This window comes from Benincasa hispida, chromosome 11, assembly GCF_027475165.1.
Source record: "Benincasa hispida cultivar pf3 chromosome 11, pf3_genome.v1.1, whole genome shotgun sequence".
NCBI classification, from domain to species: Eukaryota; Viridiplantae; Streptophyta; class Magnoliopsida; order Cucurbitales; family Cucurbitaceae; genus Benincasa; species Benincasa hispida.
In genome coordinates this window covers 22,629,854-22,650,550 of record NC_143488.1, presented here as the reverse complement: position 1 = coordinate 22,650,550, position 20,697 = coordinate 22,629,854, and the positions used below count along the sequence as shown (strand labels likewise).

The window sequence follows — 20,697 nt, the reverse complement described above, 5'->3', positions numbered from 1 at the left end:
CATTAACGCATTCGATGACTGATTTCTTGCAAAATAGAAACTGAAACATTCTATTCTACCATCGCAATGGTGTTAATTGGTGTATTGACGACATTTTATAATTCTCGCATTTCTTAGCCAATTTCTATACTATCGACGCAACTTTTCTTTCTTTTTTCCGCAATATCTAGATAAAAAAATAAAAAATAACTTGTATTTCTACAAGTTATCACACCCCCAAATTAGATATATGCTTGTCCTAAAGCATATCTTCTACTAAGGCAATATTGTTCAGTTCTTATCCTAAAGTTTGCGTCGATTGGTTGCTCTGAATGCTCCACCTAGGCAACATTACTCAACAATGCAATTTCTTTCTATCCTTGATAATTCATAAACAAGCCCTACTTTATTCTTCTATACAACAAATCTCTACTAAAAAATTCCTTTCTTGCTTTGAAAAGAATGTTTACCTCTTCATGCAAAAACAACTTGGTACGACTTGAATGCGGTGGTCGGGTTGCGTTATTTTATTACAGACTGTTGGTCATGGTTACACCCTTCATTTTAGTTTGTTCCCACGGGTGTCATGCGAACATCCAACTACAGTTGTGTGCCAATTTCAACTTCAACTCTTTATTTTCAGCTAAGTATAACTTTTGCTAGTCAGAGGAGTTGTCCCTTATATTCTTGTTTTTCTCTTCTTTTTTACTTTCTCTCTTTTCTTTTCATATTGAATCGATCTTGGAAACCCACCTTTATTTTTGTTTGCTCCCACGGGTGTCATGCGAACATCCAACTATGAGCAGGTTCCTTTCACGACTTAACTCTTATCAGGTTGGGATTTTGATTTTCCCTTGCGCTGACATTGGAGTTTGTATGATATATATATATATACGATGAACACAACTTTCCTGTTAATGACTGCATCTGTTTGATCGCATCTGCTCAGACCTTCCCCACCCTCAAATTTAGAGATGCGCAAGGTCCTCATTGGGTTGTTTTGGACAAAATAGACAAAACACTTAGTCAAAATTTCGAAAAGAAGTTTTGAGCAGAGTCTTGAAGGATAAAAGGTAAAGCAGTGCTATTGCTACGATTATCTAAGTGTTAGTCAGAAAATACGAACTGTGGGAAATTCTGCTAAGGGTATGCATATAACTCATCATGGCAGCGCAATGAATAACGCAAAATAAAAAATAAAGAACATCGCAATAATTGACACAGGATGATAAATAAGAAGCTAACGCATACAGAAAGCATTGTTACTCGATTGTATTAAAAATTAACCGAGCATATAAAGAATTACAAATAACGCAATACAAAATTTGAGCATGAACAAAGAACAAGAAATAGCTTCTATACATAGAAATAATGAATTGAATAAAATGAACAAATGACCGCAACAAAAAAATTTGGTAGAATTATTGAGGAAGGGGTTCAGGAGGAGGATTTTGTGGAGGAACACGAGGAGCTTCTTCAAAGCACACTTATAACAAATGTTGCTATAAGTGCGGAGGCACCATGGGACCATGGAGATAGGTTCTCAAGAAGTTGAAGTACTCATGGTTGCGCTCTGCTACTTTTCTTTAGTTCAGGTGGATCGTATAGATATTGCGTTGAATGTTGATCAAAACCTGCCTTATTCGCTGGCAGAAAAAGTCATGTTGATGAGAAAGAAGAGAACGCATATCAGGGAGTTCAGCAGCTAGGGTGGCAATGGTGGGTTGCACCTACAATGTTTCACCATTAATGTTTTGGGGTTGGGCAGAAGTGCCTTCACCCAAATCACGTGGGTCATAGACATGCGGCGGTGGAGGGGAAAATAGTGGTGGAGATGGATGGGAGGAAGATACTGCTGGAAATGCATTGGGTGACGCAGGAGCGAGGAGGAGGTTAGTAAAATTTTCAGGGAGTGGGGAATCACCAAAGGTAAAGGGTCCAAGGGTTCTTGATCTTGCGGTGATGGCTCTTGGCACTTTCCTTGCCTTTGTCAATCTTGCACTGTTTCTTGGGTTTTGGTTGTTGTGGGGCATTTAAATCGATGATGGGCCTTTTCAGTGGAAGCTAGGGGCAATGGGGGGAATCTTTGAGAAGCATTCTCAAGATCTTTATGTTGATGAGACCATGGACTTTTGGCATTGGTTCTTCTTCAATTCCTACACCCACAGAGAGGTATAAGTTTGAAACTATCCAAGGAAAGAAATACTGGCCTCTTATATGCCCCACAAAACCTCGAATCTGCCTTACGATCAACTGGCCCACATCTATTGGAATGTCGCGTGCGATACAGTATCCAGCCATGACTTTATCCCTCAAAACTGTTTTGTCATGAGAAGTTAGGATGAGTCACCGTTTCACCAAATATACCCACAACCGCGCTTATGGAAGCAGTGTATTGGATGCAAGGGTTCTAATGCTTTTTAAAGATACTGACCACTGAGTGCCCGGTTGCGTTAATATTCTCAGCGCATCCTCCATATGTACTTCTTCGGGATCATCAATGATTTTATTACCCGGTGCATCCGGGATGTCCTTCATTTAATATAACTCATTGATGTCCTTTGCGCTGAAAGGAATTACCTCTCCTTTCATGGTCACTCCATCTTTGGTGCCATGAAGTCGTACATTATAGAAAGCTCGCACTACTATTGGGCTTACAATGGATGGGCACTGGCAAAATGTTTCCCATCCATGTTCCAATACAACACTTGTGACTAAGTCCGGTTGTGGCGTTGGCACAGGGAAGAACCCCATTTCCATCATCATGTCGTCATTTTCTTTCTTCTTTGATGGGCGTCCTTTGGCCAACGCAGGCTCACTGCTTTCCGCTTTTGCTTTTCCCTTCTCTTTTGCCAATACAAGGTGGGATCTTTGCCTTTGTCCCCGTTCCCGTTCCTTGCGTTGTTCTTCCTTCTCCCACTTTGCAATTTTTATGCCTATCTTTTCTCGAATGCGCTGAACATTTTCTCAACGCGTTTTCTCCTTTTATTCTTTCTTCTTCTTTTCTTCTTCTTCCTCTTCTCTCATTTCTCTTTCAAATTCTTTTTCAAATTGCTCTGATGCCAGCAATATGCACTATTCTTCCTCCAGCCTTCTTCTTTCCTCTTCTGCCGAGATTGTGTTGTTACGGTGCACTTTTTCATCATGTAATTTTCTTTTTAAATCGCCTCCTGCGATGATTTTTTGTGCCCGCAATATATTCTCTTGTTTTTCTTCTTCCTCTCTTCTTATCCCCTTCTTCTCTTCTAATGAAATTTGTAAAAATTTTGGGTTGTCTGTTGACCCTTGCGGCGCATTCTCCTTGCGACGCCGCATAAGAGGGGTGATGTCTGGATCTTCTCCATCATCAGTCACAACCGTTCTTGTTTGCGTTGTTGGCTTTTCAGGTTGCGCTGATTCTCTATGTTGTGCTGACACCCCCTCATCCACCTTTGCGGTGGTTGATTCTCTGTTGACTTCTGGGCTCTCAGCCCTCTTTCTCTTTTCTTCCTTCTTCTTCAGGAACATCTCCTCCCGCCTACGTTCCCTCTTCTCACTTGTTTTTCTTTCTTTCTTCTTCTTCCTTGGTTGGGCTTCTTCATCACCTTTCGCCTTCTTCTTCTTGATCTTCTTTTTCTTCTTCTCCTCAGCCATTTCAGGCTGCTTTTCCGCCACCGTTTCCTCTAAAGCAACCCTGATGGGTCCCTCATAGGATTTTGTTTGAACAGTTTCCTTAGGATCCAAAACGGCCAGGGCGCTCCTTCTCGAAGCTTCCTCCATCTCTTCCTCCGAAGTTAGTGGCTGATTAACAACCCAGGTTCGGGCAGCCCCCCTTCCTTCTCCATGTTACTAAGTATGCTCCTAAACACCTCTCTATCGTCTCTTCCCTTCTTTTCACTTTTCGAAAATGGTGTTGGGAGTGGGGCACTCTCCGTGCTCTGCCCCTCTCCGATTCGAAGTGGTCTGGCTGCTAAAGGCTTTCGCCCAGGTTTTCCAGTGACTCAAGGGATGGATTTTGGTTGGGCAGCGAGACGGCGGCCTGCTACTAGGAATGCCGCCTCTCTTGTAGTGATTTGGGCTGGTGAAGGTGATGAGGGTAAAGAGGATGAATGGGTAGACTTATCGGCCATGGTTGTTCTGAGTGAAAGAGCTGGGAAGGTTCTTAGGGTTTTAGGAAGTAAGTTTGAAGTCCGGGTATGCAAACCTGCGCTTTGGTATTCCTTTCGACAAAAAGACTCAAATAGACGACCTAAAAAGGGGGAGGAAGAAATTTATAGGTTGGGCCTTGATGGGCTCAATGCAAATTCTGCGGTGGCAGGCCTCGAGGTACTCAAAAAGCCTGCCGCTGCGCTCCTCATATTTATGAATTAGCAAAGAAGTACGTCCTTTCATCTGCAAATTCATCATTTCCTTGGAAGCCTAAACGATTGGACTACTCTATTTGAAAAAAGAATTTATCTTTTGTGTTTTATTCAGATGGGCGCAAGGTTAAGACTAACGCAATGCATCCATAAGCACAAAAGCATCTTTGTGGAGGATGGGAAACAACGCATGTATCAGTGCAACACACCCCTCAACTCAACGCATTTTTGGAGGATGGGTGCACGGAATTTCTACTGGAGCAACACTACCCTAACATAGTGCATTTTTTGCTAAGGACGGGCGAAAAATACATATGAGTGCAACACACCTCTCAGCTCAATGCATTTGTGAAAGATGGATGCAAAGTGTATCTTGTTAGCGCAAGATGCACCCATCATCGCAATGCATACCAGATGTGTTTTATTAAATTTATTTATTTATTATTTGTCACTCCCCGCTCCAGACCACCCTCTTATCCTAGGAAAGGGCGTGACTGCAGCAGTTATCAACCCTTTGGCTGACACTTACAGCCTAATAACTCTTGCAGAATAACTCTGATACCAAAATATAACCCATATACAGCGGAATGTCTATAGGCCAAAAATTTAATAATTCAGAAGCATAACATATTTAGAGTTATTATAACACTAGATTCATATATGAACAACAGTAACATGTGTACAATATTTACAGTAACCACCTAAACCGACGAGTTACAAAATCTTTATCCTTTAGTGGCAGAGCAGATGCAGAGCTTATCTTCTGAGGATTTGACCGCTACCTGGGGGAAAGGAAAACATTTGGAAACCGGGTGAGTTTGCTACCCCAGTGAGTGACTTAAGAAAGATAATTTATTCTCATGCAAAAATCTCAATAAAGAGTTCAAACTGAAATATAAGCTTCTACAGTACTTGTACTATAAGCTTCTACAGTACTTGTACTGCAGTATAAACATTTTCCAAGCATAAAGCATATAAAGCTCTTTTAATCATAAAATATTAAAACTATTTCTCAGTTTAGAATAACCCCACTATGGGTAAAAACAATCCCAACACCAACTGCTAATCAAGAGAGAACTCTTTTGCTCAATCTCTCACTCTAACTACCTACGTGCATGTGGCCATACTAAGTACTGTCATACCTTAGGTACTTCTGCTCAGATACCTTCTCAAATGTCCTTCAGTATCGAGCTACTAGGATACCTTCTCAAACGTCCTTCAGTATTCGGTTGGTTTGGTACCTTCTCAAACGTCCTTCAGTACCAATAGATACCTTCTCAAACGTCCTTCGGTATCTAGTTGGGAGGATACCTTCTCAAATGTCCTTCGATATTACGTTTTAAGTAAAACTAGTCATAAATGACTTTCTCTTTAAAGCATGTAATTACACATATAAAATCATAGCTTTAAAGATACTAACGCATGCTGGGTATATTTAACACATATAAATAGCTTTTCAATAAACTTCCCACACATGCATGCATTTAAAATATAACTCATGGTTTGCTTGGAAATCACTTTGTAAAACTAACTGGCATGAGAATAATCTTCATTAAAACATGCTTTCTGTAAGCCCTCGTCCATTTTTTCTCTTGTTTATGCTTAGCATCAACCTAGATAAGTGAGCTTATGTACTTAAATGAATAACTTGGATTGTATGTCCTAAGAAAGTTCTAATAATAAGTGTTGGAATTAATGTTGGAAATTACATAACAAATGCAAGTTCTTTTAGAAAGTACTAATACATGTTATTATTGGAACAATTTTTTCATGATTGGGCACTTGTATAGTGAACATGATTTGTTATTGGCTAAGGGTTAAAAGGAAAGAAAGAAAAAATATTGTAGGAAATGAAAGTTGGCCGAGAGGGGTATTGGAGTTGTTTTTTTTTTTTTTTAAGAAAACAACGTTCTTGGATTAATTTGCTATAATCTAAAATTAATTTAACTTGATAAGTCTTGTAAGGCTACAAAGGATAAGGAAAATAAATAAAAATCCACGTAGTAGGGCAAACAAGCAGCTGGGTGGAGGACTTTGATTGGAGGAAAAAGTGTGTAGCTTCGGCCAAAAACTTAGGGTCTGAAGAATGTTATGGTTCTCCCAAAATACTCGTGCAAAAGCTTCCATATTTAAACCATATTAAAGCTTATTGAGTTTGATTCTATTCTAGGGCTGCTCGAGAGATTTGGGATCGGAAAACTGAAGAAATCGTGAAGATACTCAAGGTTGCTTGTAAAAATGGAAAATCCGAGTAACGTGTAGTCCAGGAGAGATTCTGAGCCCTGGAGAGCTGTAATTTTGAGGTTAGTTAGCTTAAAGGTTTCTTAACATGTTTCATGAAGGAAGTATGTGTAAATTGTTGCTTTATGTTGGGTTAAAAGTTGGTTAAAGTGAAACCAGTGTTTTCTCGAACAGGGTAGCAGCAGTCCAGCCACCCCCCTAAGGCTGCCAGCCCCACCAGCGCACCTCCTTCCGTGCCAATGCCCCTCAGCACGCCTCAGCCCGTCTAGCCCTGCCCACCCACGGCTAGCCTCGCCCACCCACGCCCACAGCCCGCGCCCATGCCCATTTCTAGTGCCCAATTGCTTGTTTTTTTAGCATTTCGGATGTTGGTGAGCATTTTTGAATCCCAATTAAGATTTTCTTGATATTTTGCCCCTAGAATGAATACTTTTGGATTAAAAATTGATTTTTGGGCCATTTTGGATAATGTGAGGAAAATGGACTTAAGGAGAAAAATGTGAATGTTTAGGTGTTAAAATGAGTTCAAGTGGTTACATTGAATCACTATGGGCTGTTGAGGGTTGATTTGACCCCTTGTGAGTGTCTAGTAACCTTGAGACTTTATTTCAGGCCAAATTGAGGTTGGAAAGGCTTACAACCCAAGGAGCTCGCCCCAGTGATAGTGAATGGTTTACTTTCGAGTGTTTTGATATAGAAAGTAATTATATATTATAGTAAGTTATGATTTCTGAAATGTGATGGCATGATCATTTTTACTTGGCTAATATTTCAAAAATGTTTAAAGCATGATTTCTAAACTCTCGATGGTTTTATGCAATCTTGATTTACCAAAATGTAGTTTAAAATCAGAGTTTACATACTTGTGATTTGTATGGTTTTTATGAAAACCTCTTGATGGTGGAATCAAGGTTGTTGAATGGTTGTGTAAATGGTTTCAAACTACTGATTCTTGTACCCAAGAGATGGTTATATTCCTATGCTACTTGAATGTATTTCAGTAGTACTGCTCAGGCGATCAGGGGGCTACCGGGGTCAGATGTGGCCAGAGTATATCGGGAAGTCCAGAGGAACCTGCGCCTGTAGCGCCACCCAGGCTACCAAGGGCTACCACCAGGGTCAGATATGGCCAGAGTATACCGGGGAGTCTAAAGTAACCTGGGCCTGTGGTGTGTATCTATGCTTACCCTTGAGGCAGCTCTGCATGCACGTATGACCTTGTGATTTGGTTTACACCGCGGGGGGACATTCTTTGTCCAGAGTAACCGGCCGTTGTAAATGAGTATTTGGGTACAGAGTTGGTGTGGTTTTCTGATAACGATTGAATGCTTTAAAATGTGCTTATGAGAGTTGATCATGCCACTGTTTTACTAGCACGTGTTTGAGATGCTATTGAATCTTTTATACTTGGCCAATGTTTTATTGAACGATTTAATTACTTTTATTGATGATTTAGAAAGCGATAACTTATGTTTATATTCAATTACCACTCACTAGGCATTAGCTTATGCTTTCGATGTTTATTGTTTTTCCCCCCAAGGTAGCGTTAAAGTTCCGAAAACACGTTGAGCTGTTTACTGCCACACGACAAGAGTCTCCTGCTACATCGTAAGCCTTACACTGTTGTAAATAGATTGCATATCACGAACCTATTAAATAGATTGCATATCACGAACCTTACGTATCATGGTTTTAGGAGTATGGGACAAGAGGAGTTGTTTTGTTGTGTAATGGCTGAAAGTGTTTCCGTTGTGTCTAAACTTTTTTCATGGTTGGTATATAACAAGAGATAGAATGTTTATGAAACTTGTTTGTGGATATCGTAATATGGAATATGCTGAATGGAAATTAAACATACTAAAGGATTATTGTGTAACTGTTCAGATTTAAGCACAGGTAAAGTTGGTTAGTAAGATGCTAAATGTCATCGGGGGAGGTGATGTTTAGCATCTTCACACCTCTTTCTAGATTAGGTGGGTAATCTGGGAGGGGGTGTGTCAGCTTGGTATCAGAGCATGGTTTTGAGAGACCTGAGGGTTATGTGTTAGAGAGACAACATGTCTTAGGATTGCATGTAGCAGGATGTTCATGATTTTTACTGAATATGATGTCACATATTATAATTTAGGGATTATGACTCGTCGTGGCAGGAGGAAGGAACAGCCAGTTGATGGAACTAGTAAAGCTCCTGGTGGTGCTATAAGTAAAACTGAGGAATCAAAATCTGGAACTAACTAACCCTAGGCAGAGATGAAATTTGTGGAACAGATGATGGCTAGCTTTGCTCAAGAACTTGCAGCCAATGTGAGGGCCGTGCAAGATAACCCTGAGAAGAACTATGGGATAGAACGTTTGAAGGCCTTGGGTGCCACAACATTTTTAGGGACAGCTTATCCTGCAGATGTTGAGAAATGGATGGAAGTAGTAGAAAAGTGTTTTGGTGTGATGAGATGCCCAAATGACAGAAAGGTGGTACTGGCCACCTTCTTACTTCAAGAAGCGGCAAATGACTAGTGGCGTATGACTCAGTTATGCCATGAAGATAGACAGACCAGCTGGAAGGAATTCAAAAGCTTCTTCTATGACAAGTTCTATCTAAGGTCATTTCGCAATATGAAACGAAATGAAATTTTGAAGTTAGTGCAGGGAACAATGTCAGTGGCAGAATATAAGAAAAAATATACAAAACTATCCAAGTATGCTATATCAGTAATTGAGGATAAGAGGGACAGATGCAGAATATTTAAGGATGGCTTGAGGGAAGATATTCGTACACCCGTTACTGTAAGTGTTGAGTGTAATGACTTTGTTCAATTAGTTGAAACAACAATGAGAGTTGACAGGAGTATCTCTGAGAAGAGGATAGAGCGAGAAGCTACAATGAATGCTTACGCAGGTACCTCCTCGAGCCAACAACGTGACAGATTCAGAGGAGTTTTACCCCGGGAGTTTCAAACAAGGGAAGCTTTAAATCGAGATACAGTGGTTCTTTCAATTCTAAATTAGGTAGAGGAGGAGGATTTTTGTCTGTTAACAATTCAAAACGACCATTTGATTCCACAGTAGGTTCATATGTGAGACCAACCAGTGGTGCTTTTGCAGATGTTGAGAGGATACCTATTTGTGCAGAATGTGGTAGAGGTCACTAGGGTCCATGCTTTGGAAAGAATGATGTATGCTTCAACTGTGGACAACCTGGACATTTCCATAGAAATTGTCCTAAGTTGTTATGAGTGAGTAAGGGATGTGAAGCCTATTTAGCCTATATACTAGTTTCACAGGATGAGAAAATGAGACTTGAGGTTGTACCTGTGGTACAAGAATTCTTAGATGTGTTACCTGAAAAGTTACCAGGCTTACCACCTGACAGGGAAATAGAGTTTACTATTGAGTTAGTTCCAGGTACAACACCTATATCCCAAGCACCATATAGGATGGCACCAATGGAACTAAAGGAATTAAAAGTTCAGTTATAGGAACTTGTAGATAAGGGATACATTAGACCCAGTGTGTCACCTTTAGGAGCGCCAATCTTGTTTGTTAAGAAGAAAGACAGTACTCTTAGATTATGCATAGACTATAGACAGTTGAATAAGGTGACCATTAAGAATAAATACTCATTGCCTCGTATAGATGATCTCTTCGATCAATTAAAGGGAGCCACAGTGTTCTCTAAGATAGATTTGAGATCAGGTTATCACCAGCTGAAGGTGAAGGACACAGATGTTCCAAAGACTGCATTCAGAACTAGGTATGGACATTATGAGTTATTAGTAATGCCGTTTGGATTGACAAATGCTCCTACGGTATTTATGGACTTGATGAATAAGATATTTCATCTTTATCTGGATCAGTTTGTGATAGTTTTCATAGACGATATACTAGTGTATTCTAGTAGTGCAGATAAGCACAAAGAACATCTAAGGATGGTGTTGCAGATGCTAAAGGAAAAGAAGTTATATGCCAAATTTAGTAAGTGTGATTTTTGGTTAAACCAAGTCGTATTCCTTGGGCATATAGTTTCAGCTGACAGAGTTACTGTAGATACCCAAAAGATAGGAGCAATAGTCAACTGGGAACGACCCCTGAATGTAATCGAAGTACGTAGTTTTCATGGCTTAGCAGGTTATTATAGGAGATTCGTGGAGGGCTTTTCTAAGATAGCTCTACCGTTGACAAACTTGACCAGAAAAGATGCGAAATTTGAGTGGTCGTCGGAATGCGAACATAGTTTTCAGGTGTTGAAACAGAGGTTAGTGTCAGCACCAGTATTAACTCTACCTACACCAGGTAAAGAGTTTGAGGTTTATTGTGATGCATCCCGACGAGGGTTAGGATGTGTGCTGATGCAAGAGGGAAAGGTAGTAGCCTATGCTTCTCGATAGTTAAAGAAACACGAATGTAACTACCCTACACACGATTTAGAGTTAGCAGCAGTTGTGTTAGCTCTAAAGTTGTTGATGCATTACCTGTTCGGTGAGCATTGTCATATATTCACAGATCATAAGAGTCTGAAGTATATCTTTGATCAGAAGGAACTGAACTTGAGATAGAGAAGATGGCTCGAGTTAATCAAAGTTTATGACTGCACAATTGACTATCACCCAGGTAAAGCAAATGTGGTAGCTGACGCTCTAAGTCGAAAAACCAGATCAGCTAGAGCTAGTATCAATTCAATGAAAGGTACACTGATTCATGAGTTGTATAATGTTAGGGCAGCATTATCAATCGATCAAACAGGAGGTTTACTAGATTCATTCCAAGTGCGTCCTACTCTCGTAGAAGATATTCTACGTGAACACTTAAAGGATTCCGATCTTCATAAGTTAGCTGAAGAAGTAAGTAAAGGATTGAGGACGGACTACCAATCAAGAGCTGACAAAGTGCTATTAAAAGAGGGTAGGATATGCGTACCTAAGGACTTAGCACTTAAACAAGCCATTCTAGAGGAGGTACATAGTTCGGCCTATGCTATGCATCCAGGCAGTACGAAGATGTATAGAACATTAAAGAGATTGTACTGGTGGCCTAGTATGAAAAGAGAAATAGCGGAGTATGTTGACAGGTGTCTAATATGTCAATAACTTAAACCAGACAGACAGAGGCCAGTAGGATTACTTAATCCACTCCCAGTACCAGAGTGGAAGTGGGAGAATATTACGATGGATTTCCTATTTGGATTACCTAGGACACGAGCGAGCTATGATGGTATATGAGTAATTGTGGATAGATTGACAAAACAGCTAAGTGTTTACCTATTAAAGTTACTTATACCTTAGACCAATTAGCTAAGTTGCATGTTGATCAAGTCGTGAGTCAGTTTGGAGCTCTAGTTTCAAATGTATCAGATCGAGACTCCAGGTTTACATCGAAGTTTTGGCCTAGTTTGCAGAAAGTTATGGGAACCAAGTTATATTTTAGTAGTGCTTCTCATCCATAGACGGATGGTCAGTCAGAACGGACAATCCAGATATTAGAAGACATGCTGAAAGCGTGTATATTGCAATTCAAAGGCAGTTGGGATACGCATCTATCGTTAATCGAATTTGTGTATAACAACAGTTACCATTCGAGTGTCAGAATGGCACCGTATGAGGCACTATACGGAAGACCATGTAGAACTCCGATATGCTGGGATGAAGTTGGTGAATGGAAATTACTAGGTTCAGAACTTGTGCAACAGTTATTAGATAACGTTAAGATTATAAGAGATAATCTTAAGATGGATCGAGATAGGCAAAAGAGTTATGCCGATAAGCGGAGAAGAGAATTAGAATTTAAAGTTGGTGATAAAGTATTTTTTAAGTTATCTTCGTGTAAAGGAATACTCAGGTTTGGTAGGAAAGGGAAATTAAGCCTCAGATATATTGGACCCTACGTGATAATAGGAAGAGTTGGCCCAATGGCATACAGATTGGATTTACCTCCAGAATTATCTCGTATTCATGACGTGTTTCATGTGGCCATGCTTAGAAAGTATGTGCCAGATCCTACCCATGTGTTGCCTGAGCAACCGGTACAGTTGAGAGAAAATTTGTCTTATGAAGAGGAACCAGTGGAGATCCTTGAGAAAATGGAACAGGTCTTAAGGAATAAGACAATCCCATTGGTAAAGGTACTATAGCAAAACCATAGCACGGAAGAAGCGACGTGGGAAGCCGAAGATGAAATCAGAAACAAGTATCCGCAATTGTTTAATTGATGGACTTGTAGCGAAATTTCGAGGACGAAATTTTCATAAAGGGGAGGTAAATGTGAACCCCGAATCCTAATTTCTCTACTTGATTACATTCCCTACTAAGACTAGTGTGGTGAGTAGGTTAATGAGGAAACTAGTGTGGAATGGTAGAGAAAAGGGTGGAAAATTAGAAGAAAAAAGGAAATTTGGAAGTTTGACTTTTGGGGAAAAATTTGGAAATTTGGCTAAGTATAGAATTTTATGTGTTGATGCGTTGGAAGGGTGGTGTTGATGCGTTGGAAAGGTTGTTGGTGAGGGCATGCGGCTGAAGGGGGAAAAATGGAGGTGACATGTTGGAAGGCACGAGGGTAGGCAAGGCATGCGTTGGAAGGCAGCCCATGCGTCGAGCAGCCAGCCGAGCGCCCCTACCATGCGTCGATCAGCCTCGGCAAGGCGCCCCTGCCCAATGCATCGAGTAGCCTCGGCCAGACGCCCCTACCATGCGTCGAGCAGCCATGCTTGTGCAACAAGCGCCCTGACCGAACGACCATGCATCGAAGAGCCCTGCCGAGTGGTCGTGCATCAAACACCCCTTCCATGCAGCCAAGCACACAGCCCATGCGGCCGAGCGAGCGAGCGATGGCCAACCTATGCCGTACGCCCATGCGTCGAGTGGCCAGCCTATGTAGCACGCCCATACGCCGAGCGGCCAGCCTATGCAGCACGCCCATGCGTCGAGCGGCCAACATATGCAGCACGCCCATGCATCGAGCAGCCAGCCTATGCAGCATGCCCATGCATCGGTGGCTAGCACCATACGCCCATGCCAAGCAAGCCATGTGATGCTACCTAGTGAGCCATGCGTCGAGGATGGGCGGTCACCTTATGCATTGGTGATGGCTAGCTCTTGAGATGGCTAAGTTGGATTGCGATGGCTAAGTTGGATTGTGATGGTAGCAAATTGGCTTGCTATGCATTGATTATAGGCTATGCGTTGTTTGTGGACTATGCATTGAACACCCAAGAGTTTGATGCATATAAAGGATGAGATCACCTAAAGGACGTCATCAAACCATGTGTCTTCTTGGGAGGAAGCCTTAAGCCTTAAGAATTTGAGGTGGTTGCATCTGAGGACATGCAATTTAAGGCTCATGTGTTGGCTACATAGGAGGAAGACACTTAGATTGCATTGATAAAAAAGATGTGTTGGTAGTGTGAGGAGGAAACACTTGGACATGCAGCCAAGTAGGAGGTGTCGAATTTAGAGAAGGTTTGGATGCTGATAAATAGGGCCAAAGACTTCATTTTTGAGATCACAACTCAAAATACATTTAAGAAGAGTGGGAAAGTTGAGGAAACCTTGCGTTGAGAGCAAAATCCATGCGTTGGTCATAGAATTTCAAAGAGGGCGCATTGGACAGTAAAGTCTGGAAAGCAGCATCAACTTGGGATGAGGAATTGTCCCAATTTAATCGTGCGTTTGGAGTGATTCTAAAGCCACCTGAAAGCTCTGGAAGTCTAGTTTTCAGGGTAGGGCTGCCAGAGAAAAAGCTCGAAGGAAGCGGGCTGGAAACGGAGAAAAAGACAGAAGGATGAGGCTGTCGGGTAAGCTTGGGTCAGTCCTGAAGATTTTGAGATTCCGGTCAAACTACGAGAAGTTATGAGCTAAAAGTTTACGGTAAGCTTCCTGAGACAATTTATAATATGTTTATAGAAGGAAGTATCTCAAAATAAGGTATATAACTATGAGTAATCTGAACTGTAATTTGAAGCTGATTTCTAGGGGTGAAAAGGGAGCCCGAGGTAGAAAATGAACTACTAGAGTGAAAAGTTCCTAAGCGATCGAGGTGAGTGACAAAAACGTTTGACTAAAACATCTGGTTAAAATGTTTTATTTACAATGTTTTACAGAAAGTGACATACCCCCTCCCAGATTACCCACCTAATCTAGAAAGATGTGTGAAGATGCTAAACATCACCTCCCCCGATGACATTTAGCATCTTACTAACTAACTTTACCTATACTTAAATCTGAAGAGTTACACAATAATCCTTTAGTACATTTAATTTCCATTCAGCATATTCCATATTACGATATCCACAAACAAGTTTCATAAACTTTCTATCTCCTATTATATACCATCCATGAACAATGTTCAGACACAACGGAAACACTTTCAGATATTACACAACAAAACAACTCCTCTTGTCCTTACCATTCTGTTCTATCACAAGAACGAACACTGAAAAGAATCTTTCTCTTTTATTTTCTATTTTTAGCTCTTTTAAAATGAAGTTGTGCTTGAGGAAGCACTTGAATTTACTACCACACATCTTAAAAGATATTCAAAGTCAAATCCTCATTTTGCAGTTGAAGTTAGCAATGTCTTGAAATTGCCTATTAGAAAAGATATTTCAAGAAACAAGACAAGAGAGTACTTGGATATCTACCAACAAGATCCTTCCCACAATGAGACTTTGCTTATATTCTCAAAACTAGACTTTAACATATTACAAAAACTTCACCAAAAGGAGATAAGAGAAATTTCCAGGTACTTCTACAATTATATGCTTCTGTTTTTGGTATCGACCATGCTAACTAGCTTGACTTTGTTGGCATTATTCATAGATGAGAACATTTGTAGAAATGTTTTTCTCTCTTAGGAGCTTTAGAAAAAAAAATATTAAATGTTTTTTGATTTTCTATTTTTAATAAACTGATTTCCATAACCTTAAAATGGTTATTCTCTTTCCTTCTAATTTCCAAAACGTTTGTCCTCCCAGAGAAGTTTATGAAAAATCAATATTGTCACGAGATCTTTATCTTCATTCTCTATCTGGAACAACAGTTGCTCGAACATTTTGAAGGATAATACAAGGAATAAGATGACAAACAGCTCATAGAGAAACTACAACAACATCCTTAAATAAATACTGTCAACACAAAATCTCGAACACATTCTATAAAACCCAAAATTTTGTCCTTTGACTTGCTGCAAAATACTAAACTTAATAGAAAAAGATTTCAAAAAATAAACATTTTTTCTGAAAATAGGCAACTGTGCGGCGGGCCATAGTACCATATCGTAGCCCCATAGTGAATCTACACGGCATGTGAAGTTCATCCGTCATGGTGCCACTCCACAACAATGTGACACTAACCTAAAAACCCCTCTCAAGTTAGAGCATTGCGTAATGCTGTAGAATGCCACGACGCCACATTTTTTGGGCAAACTAGTCATGTTTCATCCCTACTTAGAGGTTTAGCCATGTCTTGATTTTATTGGACAAAGTTAATATCTTTTTACTCTGTTAACTTTCAAATCTCGTTCTTTTGCTCAAAGTTTAAAAATCATTAGTAAATGATATAAAATCTAACAATATTAAGCATAAACAACTCTAAATAAAATTCAATTTCATAATGCCGAAAGAAACATCTGACACCAAGACCCAAACACCAGAAAATACCCAGCAAACAAAGACCCACTGAACGGGTTCTTCTCCAATAGTGTTTTTCTCTCTTTCACCGTCTATGTATTTCTTTCTGTCTATATATGTATTCCAATATGTCGAACCCCTCTATTTTGACCCGTTTGGTTCATGAGAATAAGAGGTGAAAAGGGAAAATGGTATTCTATCACCATATTTGATACAAGTTTTTAACTTTGGAGTGAGAATATCTTATTTCAAGGCATTTCATATTTTTATCCATGGAGATTTTTCATAACTACCCAAATAGACCGGTTTTCCATTTTTAATCGTTTTCCTCTCTCTTATTTTTTTATATTTTAATTTTATTTGTTTTTATTTTTTTATTGATACTGGTTAATTTATTTAGTTTTGATAAAAATGTTTAAATTCAATTTATAACTGATATATATAATTAATTTTATTAATAATCATACTAATATTATAATTTATTCTATTACTATGAATTAATATGAAAAACCATAATATTTTTTTTAAAAAAAATATGAATAACTATAACTAAATTTTCTTAAATCCCATTTTATTGATAATATATATTAACATAATTTATTAAAATTACTAATTAGTCTTTAAATGATATTAATTAATTTACTAATAATAAAATATGTTAATTTTTTTAAATTAGACAATCTTGTACACTTATACTTCTGGATTTAATCTACAATCATATTTATTTTTTAAAAAATTAAAAACATTGTTTGATGATTTAAAATCAATTAATTTATATCAACTTCTTTAATATATATATAAGACTTATAATTGACATTAAACAATTAGTTAACTAACTCTTCAATTAACAAAACTATATATAAAGAAATAGATATTTAAATTAACTACCATATTTTTTTTAATAAAAAATGATATTATAAATGTGCAATATAAAAAAAAATTAATTGATAATAAATATATTAAATTGGAGGGTGGATGAGTAAATTTAGTTATATTTTAATGGCTTAAAATTGATTTAATAACTCAATATAATAAAAATAAATTAATAAACGAAAATTAATTATTGAAATTAATTTTTATTAATTTATACTTTATGATTGCATAAAAAAGTATAATACATTCACAGACATTCTATTCTCATTCTCATACATAATCAAATACATTCATTATTTATTTCCGACATTTTATCTTCAGAGATATCCTATTTCTAGGAATCATTTATTCAAAAACATCTATAAAACCTTAATTTAAACTGCCATTAGGAAAAACTAAAAGATTGATTTAAATGCCCTTAAATTAAAATCACTTAAATATATTATCACTTTAACAAGTATTACTTCAATTCACTAAGGTAAATTAAGCTGAGCATTCATGAACTAGTATCTATAGATTATTACCTTTCGTTTAGAAAAACATGGCAGAAAATTATTACTGGAACCAAATTTATTTTATACTTTATGTTAAAATTATTTTTTGTAGTATATAAATTTTAACATTTTTTTGGGTTAAAATATTTATTTTGTCTTTGTATATTGATGATTATTCAATTTTAGTCTCTGTAATTTCAAATATCCAATTAGAGTCCCTGTACATTCATGAAATCTTAAATTCAGTCCATAGCTTTTATTTATTGTTGATTTTTTTTTCAACTTTTGTTTTTTATTCATGGTTATTTTCAGCCTCAATCTTTAAAACATATTCACATATTATATTTTCTGACATGAAAATGATTATTATCATTAAGCCAATTTAAGTAAAAACCAACTTTGAATAATTACATTTAAGATTTATTAAAAATACAAGAGTAAACCTGGCCTACATAAATATCAGACTACAAAGACCAAAGTTGTATTTTATTATTATGGTTATTATTGTTTAGTGTCTAACCATTCCGTTCTATATGTGTCTTTCCTTTGACATCTTAGTAGGTGGTGGAAGGATCTGGATATCCCAATAAACTTTCCTTTTGCCAGCATACTTTGAACCTCATTTGGGTATTGGAAGGAAAATGTTAACCAAAGTAATCGTAGTTTCTTCAATTTTAGATGATATATATAATGCCTATGGAACATTTGAAGAACTCCAAGTCCTCACTCCAACAATTCAAATGTCGTTTCATTTCAATTTCAATGCAAATCACTCTTTTAATCTTTCAAAATTTATCTATATGAATAACCCATATCCAAAATCAAGTTGGAGAATTTTGAAACCAATATAATTAATTATGTGTTGGCTAATGTACTCCCTCAGTACATGAAACCTTTTTATATAGCAATGTTGGATTTTTATGAGGAATTTAGAGAAGATATAGGGAATGATGAAAGTTCACATCACATTCAAATTGCAAATGATGGAGTAATGTTTCTTTTTTTTTCCTTCACTATCTCCATCCCCTCAATTTATTTATACATTTAAGAGTTCACATTTATTATTTAGTTTTTCAACAGATAAAAAAGCTAGCTGGTTCCTACTTTGAAGAAGCTAAATGGTTAAACAAAAAGTATAAACCAAATTTCAAGGAGTACATGGAATTGGCCTTAACTACCACAGGTTATGCCTTGCTGATAAGCATTTTTCATTCCTTGTCATGGGGGACATAGTAACAAACGAGGTACTTGAATGACTTACTAAAGGACCTCAAATTATTAAAGCCTCAACAATCATTTGTAGACTCGTGGACGATATTAGTTCCCAAAAGCTATATAGTCGATTGCTTCTCAGCTGGTTTTGAGAAGAAATATTATATGTATATACAATAGGGGCAATTGTAAATATAGAAAGCAGACTAAAGTATTAGTAGATATAGCACATGCAAAAGAAGTTGCAGATATAACAAAATTTAGATCAAGCTTTTGAAATCTATTAGTGATAGACTATATCATTGTTTATCAGCAATATAGTCTGTCACTGATAGGAGTCTATCATCGATAGAGTCTATAGTTGATAGATCTTGCTATATTTGTGATTCATAAGAAATGTTATTATTCACTTAATTATATTGGCCCTACAAGTGCTACTCATTGTAACTACTCTATCTAATATGGTACTAGAGCCCATTAAACCCAAATGAATATTTCGTCCATGGCAAAATTAGGTTTCAACACAAGAGTAGTGGATCCAATTAAAAGAGATCAACTTAAGGGTGCATGTTAAGAACATCTCACATTAAACGATGAACAAACCTCACAATCTTTACCTGAGATGGAGCCCTGGTTTTATCTAATATCTACTATACTTCGAAAGCTATACATGATAAAAAAAAATTGAACATTTTTTCAAGTAAACTATATTTACTTTGTTTTTGTTTTTCAGTTTGAGCAAGAAAGGGAACATGTTGCTTCTGCCGTTGAATGTTACATGGAGCAATATGGTTGTTCAGAGGAAGAAGCTTGTGTTGAAATTCATAAACAAACGGTTGATGCATGGAAGGACATAAACGAAGCATATCTTCATCCAATTAATGTTCCAATGCCTGTTCTAGTCAGTGTTCAAATGCCTATTCTAATGCGTGTTGTGATTTTTTCAAGAGTTATGAACTTGCTTTATTTGGATGAAGATGGATACACAAATGCCAAGAGTGGAACTACATTTCTTATTAAATTTCTTCTCGTTGACCCTGTGCCTTGTTAAGTGGACTTAAAGCCCAACTTGGTTGAAGGGCGAAGATTTTTCTTTCAGCAATGAATGAATAGAAGTCATTTGAAAATACAAAATAAGCTAGTTTTATTGCCATATTCGTCCATATGAGCTTATAATATATTCTTATGTGAGTTGAGTAAATATGCGAAAAGTATTGTGTACAAACATTTTTCCCTTCTATAATGTTTTCTTAATTTGACCCTCGCCCCCATTACGATAAATCCCCTTAACTTTTTAAAAGAAAAAGATGGTTCGTTACGTGGCATTTTGATTGAATATTTGAGTTAATTGCAAAAAAAAATTAAGATGATATAGTTCAAGATACACTCAAGTATTATTTATTTATTTATTCACATAATAGAGGATTGTTCTCCAAAGTTTTAACTAATAGATTTTTTTCCTTTTTCATAAGTATTTGTACGAACATAGGTTTCTTGTTTTATGTATACCTCATATGTGTATTTTTTTTTAAGAAAATGGATATGTTATCCTTTAACCCTATCAAAGTCTAGGTTGTAACTCTTTAATCTCGACACTGTGTAGTTTTGTGCCAAGGTACGTAATGGCACAATTGACATTAGAAATTTAGGTCAATCATAAATTGTCACATCATAATTTGAATTAATAATAAAATTATGCCTATATAAAATTTGAGACCAATTTTAAATTTACATGTGTCATTCAAATTAAATTCTTAGACATGAGAGCTAAGTAGCGATTTGAATCTACTTTTGTCATATAGCGATCTAAATCAAATCTATTTCAACCGGAGCTTACGAAAAATATGGATTGAACGAATAATCTTAAGTAATTTGAGACTACTAACAAGAATTAGAATAAGTCCATGGGAAAAAAGTCATGGGTCCCAAGTCAACCATGCCC

The 20,697-nt window shown here is 37.5% G+C and overlaps 1 pseudogene; it reads left to right on the top strand.

The window, feature by feature from the left end:
* The first annotated feature begins 11,236 nt into the window (after nucleotides 1-11,236).
* LOC150032486 ((+)-gamma-cadinene synthase-like) lies at nucleotides 11,237-19,806 on the top strand (annotated as a pseudogene).
* Nucleotides 19,807-20,697: the final 891 nt, after the last annotated feature.